The sequence below is a fragment of the Eretmochelys imbricata genome, chromosome 9 (genome assembly GCF_965152235.1).
Source record: "Eretmochelys imbricata isolate rEreImb1 chromosome 9, rEreImb1.hap1, whole genome shotgun sequence".
NCBI lineage: Eukaryota > Metazoa > Chordata > Testudines > Cheloniidae > Eretmochelys > Eretmochelys imbricata.
The window spans coordinates 79,599,943-79,606,749 of record NC_135580.1 but is presented as its reverse complement, the minus strand read 5'-3'; positions in this window follow the sequence as shown (position 1 = coordinate 79,606,749).

Below are 6,807 nucleotides of genomic sequence, written 5' to 3'. Positions count from 1 at the left end.
TCCCTACGGTTAATGAGGTTTGAGACTGCCTGGGCCTTGAGATTAAGGGAGCTCCTGAAGCAAAGAAGGGGCAGTTGCAAGTAAAGTGGGCAGGATTTACTTTGCCTCCTGTACATCTCACTCATAAACTACATGGAGTCAAAGGTATTAGAGATGGAAAGGGCCCTCTAGGTCAGTGAGTCCCTTTCCATGCACATGGAGAGTTATTCTGTACTGGACATTGTGCTATTATCACAATTCTGGTTTCTGTGGGTTGAGGGGTGGGTAATAAAGTACTAAGCTGATAACCTGGGAGATTCAAGCCTCTGTTCAGACACAGGAGAAATACAGCCTGGTTGCTGGCATGGCAAATTTCCCCCACATGCTGCCATCCACCTTTCTCCCTCAGTTCTGACCCAGAGGGGCTGCCTTTGAGGTGAGAGGAGTCTCATGGCACTTTCAGCCTCTCTGCTTAGACAGCTGGCCCCCTGTTTTGCCAAGGACTAAACTAAGACCACCAAGGCCATTTCATACAGGCCACTGAACAGCTCTCAAAGGCAAGAACTTCGATTGCATACTATCTGGTTGTGTTTAAGCTACTAACCTCTCTTCCATTACCATTGCTCTGAGCACTCAGACCCCAAGTGTCTCCTGTTATCACACACATGGACCTGGCAGGGAAATTGCATCCAGAGAGGATCCCATTAACAACACATGTTTAAAGGATGGGGAGTGGAAGAGAATCCTTTTTGATGAGTGGCTGTCAGATTTCAGAGTAACAGCCGTGTTAGTCTGTATTCGCAAAAAGAAAAGGAGTACTTGTGGCACCTTAGAGACTAACCAATTTATTTGAGCATAAGCTTTCGTGAGCTACACGAAAGCTTATGCTCAAATAAATTGGTTAGTCTCTAAGGTGCCATAAGTACTCCTTTTCCTTTTGTCAGATGTCAGAGGCAGAAACAGCTAAATGGACCTAATGCCAGGTTATTTATGTTATTTAAGCATATCAGTTCAGTTTTATTCAGAACAATTATAACACAATCACGTTCAGCTCATGTGGAATCCCTGCTTTTCTCGAATGCTTCTTTGCTTTGGTGGTGATCTTCTATCTGATGATTTTAAAGCACTCTACACCCACTAAGGATTTAGGCAGGTAGGTACCTTTGTATCCCCATTACACATATGAGTGTTATGGGATACATCTTCTAAAGGTATTTGTGGGGGCAATTTGTTTAGTGGGGGACAGGGACTACAATGGTACCCAGCTGCTGCACAGGGAGATATGGGGAGGGAAAACTCCTCGCTGCCCTACCTCACCTCTCTGCACACCCATGTGGGTCATACTCAACCTAATCCTTAATGTTCATCCAGCATTTGAAACATAGAAATGGCAGCATTCAACTCTCTAGCTTTCTAGGACAGCATTGAGTGTGGAGGGTGTGCTGGCACTCAGAGCAGTATTGTGAGGCCTGGATAACCGTGTTCATACCTCAGAGGAATCCTATTAGTTGATTTACTGCAATGAGAAACTTTCAAAAATAAGTACAGATATTTGCTGCATTCTCCTTTTGTTTACATCAGTATAAACCCTGAGTAGCTCTATTGACTTCAGTGCCAATGAGAGGAGAATTTGCCTCCTTGGCTCATTACATTTCTTTTGGCATATACCACCATCTTATGCGCCAAACATAAAAAGAAACTAGTGGCAGAGGTTCCTCTTACTTAGGATACCGCATTTTGCTTGCAGTTTAGAGGTCCCCCTGAATCAGCAAAGCACATGTGTGATTGTGAGTAGTCCCACTGATGTGTGGGAAGTTCTGCAAGTGCTTTCCTGGAACAGGGTCATCCTCTGTAAAGAAAATTCCACTGTTCTGTCTAAGCAGCAGCACTTAACTTTTGCTGTGGGTTTGAAATGAAAAGCTCTCTTTATTTTGTTAGTGCTCGGTCAAAATTACTTCCTCAAGTCCATAATCAACCACCACATTTCTCCAAGTAGGCGGACATCTACTTTCCTTCTTATTAACCATGGTCTACGCGCCAAACAACAGAGTTCTTTTATATTGTTCTTAATAGCTTTGACATATAGTCAGCCAAAATGCCTGTTTTGTTTTTGCGCTGTTTAACAGTGACGTAGATTATACTTTGGCTTAATTTTTTTTAAAAAAACACAAACGCTAATGCCAAATAACCTAAGGCATAGTATAAAAATGTCAAGGTAATGGCCTCCTCTGCCAGTGAAGAGAATTGGTGTTGTATATGTCTGAGGCGTAATTAGCTCTGTGCAGTGGTTGTAGCTGCTCAGGCACCATGTAATAGCTGCTGACACTAACTCCAGAGGTACATTGGTATTTGTAATTTGCATGGGGGAAAGGACCTTTAGCACAATGGATAGGAAAACCAAGAGGATGTGAGGGATCACACTCTACTGGAAGTTGAAGCGGAGACCTCCAAATCTAATAATTCAGCCAGAGGCATATCGTCTTTTAGAAAAGGAGCGAATGAATATGTGACTCAGTTTCCCCACTCACTTTTGTTTTGCTAACCCACCCCATATTAAGGGGTTAATTTATTTTCAGAGACAGGGGAATAAGTGGGATTGACTGGGTGTAGGTCACACATACATACCTGGGTTGGTATGAACGGTCTGTCAAGAACTAACAGCATGTGAATGAAGGCATCTTTGAGATAAAATGGAAACCAGCAACTGGGCCATCAATTTTTAATTACTGCTGGCCAAGGAGACCAGACAGGCAACTGTAAGTCTGACCACAACCCCTCCCCAAACATGGTGGAGGGAGTGGGTGGGTAGGGGGCAGTATACATGCAAACAAAGAGAGTGGAACTTGAAACAAAGGAGTAAGGTATTAGGGGAGTGGGATCAGAAGCCTGCTGTCCCAGAAGAGGGGTAGTTGAATCCAGGATAGTTCAGTAAGGCCTAGATGGTTTGCTACCTTCCCACCAGGCCAGGACACAGAGAGGCCCACCTCACCAGGCAAGAAGCTGACAAGTTAGGTCAGAGATGTGCATTTAGGCTTTGCTTTACCATTTTAACCTACTGTCCCCAAATACTGTATTCCTGGCAAAGGCCACTCTAGTCATAGTCAAGCTGGGCAGCTGCCTAGGGCAGCAGATACACAGAAAGCGTGGGGCGTGATCTATCCTGCACTGACCTGCTGCACTGCAGACTGTATTATCTCCCCATTGTTCCATTCAGTCCCCATCCTTCCCTCAGCCTATCGGGACCCCCCCACCCCTTGCCTGCTGCAGCTTCCCCCACACCTTATAATGCCTTTGGGGTTTGCTCAGGATGGGTGGCCAGGATTAGATGGGAGACTCACAGGAGATGGCGTTCCATGCCATAAGTCCCCACACATGATGCTTAGAGGTAGATCCCTAATGCAGGGCTGGGCAGGGCTGCTCAGGGTAAGGGACCCCAGTGGCGTCCTTCCAGGGAAGACTGTTTATAGAGGGGCACACTGTTATATTTGCCACTCTGCTAAGGAAGCTTAACTGAGGTGGGTGGGAGGGGGGCTGGGGGTTTGTCAGGAAGCTGCAGAGGGGCAATCTTGTCTGTATGGAGCACCCCTTTTAAATGTGGGTGCTGTTTTAAAGGAGTCACTTAGGTCCCACATACATTTTATATCAGAACTCGGTCGGGGTGCGGTGGGGTCATTTACCCACTGTGACGGGGCAAGGCCGGATGGCTATAGAAAAGTAGTAGGAGATAGATATATTAGCTCCAGGCTAAACAAATGCCTGGTACCAGGTTAAGTGAAATGGAAGCTGCTCCAGGTCAATTAAGACACCTGGGGCCAATTAAGAACTTTCCAGAAGGCAGGGAGAATGCTAGGTTGATTGGGAGACCTGAAGCCAATCAGGGGCTGTCTGAAACTAGTTAAAAGCCTCTCAGTCAGTCAGGTGGGGGTGCATGGTGGGAGCTGTGGGAGGAAGTTGTGCTGTTGGAGAGGCTGAGTAGTACACACTGTATCAGGCACAAGGAAGGAAGCCCTGAGGTAAGGGTGAAGTGGAGCTTGAGGAAGTGAGGGCTGCTGTGGGGGAAGTAGCCCAGGGAATTGTACATGTCATGTTTCTAAAAGGTCAGCTACCATAGATGACACTATTAGGGTCCCTGGGCTGGAGCTTGGAGTAGAGGGTGGACCCGGGCTCCCCCCCCAACCTTTGCCCCCTGATTAATCACTGAGACTGGGAGACAACAGAGACTGTGCAAGGAAGGATAACTTCTCCTCACCTCCCTTGCTGGCTTATGATGAAAATGGCTCAGTAGACTGTGACCCTTGTCTCTAGAGAAAGAAGGGTTACGTGGAGGGACACAGTGAGCCTCTGAGGCTAGCGAAATCCGCCAGGAAACACGGGACCCATGGAGGCAAGGACAGAACTTTGTCACACCACCCAGGCCAGGGCCATAGCTAGGTTAGCACCACAGTTCTATTCAGTCTGTGTGGACCAGACTTCCCCTTGCACCCTTACTTTCAATTTTTCCTCCTATGTGGGGGGCTTGACTTATCAGTATAGGGGGCTCTTCCTTGCACCCCACTGGGGGCTTTCCCCCAAACTCGAGCCACACCAAAAATTTTATAAACCTGAAGTCTATGTTAAGGAACAGTTCATGTGCGCAGGGTGCATGCCATGTAGCAGAATCATAGAATCATAGAATATCAGGGTTGGAAGGGACCCCTGAAGGTCATCTAGTCCAACCCCCTGCTCGAAGCAGGACCAATTCCCAGTTAAATCAGAAGGTGGCTGGCCTGATGATGTTCTGCCTAGGGCAGCAGATTGTGTTGAGCAGCCTCTGATTCCAGGTGACTATTAAATAGAAAAGCCCATCCACTGTTGCAGCAAACACCTCTTGAAAACCATGGAACCAGCAAAGTAACTCTCACGTCGGGTCCAGCTCATTTGGACCTACTAAAGGAGCCACGGGGAGAACAAGTGCTGATGCCAAGGACTGATTTTAGCCCTTTTCTTTAGTCTACCTGGTCTGCTTTGTCCAAGATTATTATTGTTAAATTATTCTTAGTCTGAATAAATCCTTTTAGCTTTTCATTCACCTCTTGGCAGTAACAAAGAAACTACATTTGAAGGAACGCAGCAGAGGCTCATAAATGTGGAAATAAATGACAGAGCAGTGCTGTTGCCCAGTTTGTGTTGTTGCTCACTGGCCACAGGCGCATCTGGGCAATTTTGTTGCTATACAATTACAAGCTACGGGGGAGGAGACAGAGGAGGAGGAGGAATATATACAAATAATATATCAAACCTCCATAAACAACTCAACAAAAATTGATTAACAAAGCCACAGACTATTGGGGTGATGCAAGAACAGCAAAACTGCACAGCAGCTTTTATTGGAAACGAGCATTTATGGCGTTCAGGTTCAGTTACTCACAATTCAGTGAGTCACAATTACAGAATGTCTCAGATCAATTTGGCTGCTATTTTCTTTTTTTTCCTTCGGACAAGGAAATCTATTACACAGCTTGTATCCTTAAGAAGCCTCACACCCTCCACTTTACTTGCTAAGTCAGAGGAGGCCAGATTCCGTTTTCATTTACACCAGAAAGACAGAATAGAAAGATCAAATATATGCAAGGAGCTGAGTAAGGAAAGAAGGTAGATTATCAGCAGCGTGTACATGGCATTGATGCTGGTACAGGGAGCATTGTGAGTAATTGAGAGTTAAATGAAACTGAAGCTGCAGCTGCAAGCATAGTGGAATCAGCATGCTCAGCCCCAGAGCTGGGGGTACAATGGAGGGAAATTATGTCTCCACTGCAGCTGGGAATGAGCCTCCCAGCCTGGGTAGACAGACTCGCACTTGTGGGGCTCAAGCTAGCGTGCTAAAAAGAGCAGTATGGACATTACCTCTCCAATGGAGACTCAGGCTAGCCACCCGAGCTCAGACCCAGGATGGGGTTAGGTGAGCCTGAACCACAATGTCCATACTAGCTGTTTTTCAGCACGCTAACTCGAGCCCTGCTAGTGCGAGTCTGTCTACCCAGGCTGGGAGGCTCATTCCCAGCTGCAGCATAGCCATGCCCTATGCTGCTCTCAGTAGCATTTCCTCCCGTAGCAGTGAGAAGATCAGCAACAGTGGGCTCTGAAAGAACCCCATCCAGCCTTTCCCTGCTGAAGAAAGATAGTGATTGCAACATGAGGCCTTGAGATCAGTCCGCTCAGCCCTGTCCAGAACTCAAACCTGGTGCCTGCCCCTAGATATTGTCAATTTCAAATTTAATGTTCTTTAAACGAAAGCTTAAATTCTGCAGGCACGGATACGGTTTTCCTGTGCATGAAGAGCAGCCACAGACTTTCAGTCAGGCTCACCTCTGATTTATATTAAACGATAAAACAGGAAAAAAAATACTCCACAAGACAGAGCACAGTGTTTATTTTCTGTGCATAACAGGCTGCCACTGAGCACAAAGTGCAAACGGGAGGAGAGTCTCCTCTCCAGTTAAAGGTGCAATATACCGAAAACATTTCATAATAGGCATCAGTGAAATAAACTACCCCCGTAAGTCCACTGGTAATAGGTACGACTGAGCCATGGCTGAATCCAAACCCTGCTGCTTGGAAGCAGGATATCTTTGAGAACTCTTCCTTTGCCAAGTACCGGGAGATAACTGAATAAATGCCGCAGATTTAAATTGTATTGTTTTTCTTTTCTTTCAAAGAATGTGGTTAAAAGTAAGAACTGTGACCCATCCAAATTATGGTCTCTAGATTTGTTTAAAAGTAAATAAAATGTCTATAATGAGAATATGACTGTCAAAAGGAGCTAAATTGCTAATTGGATTATATTTAATT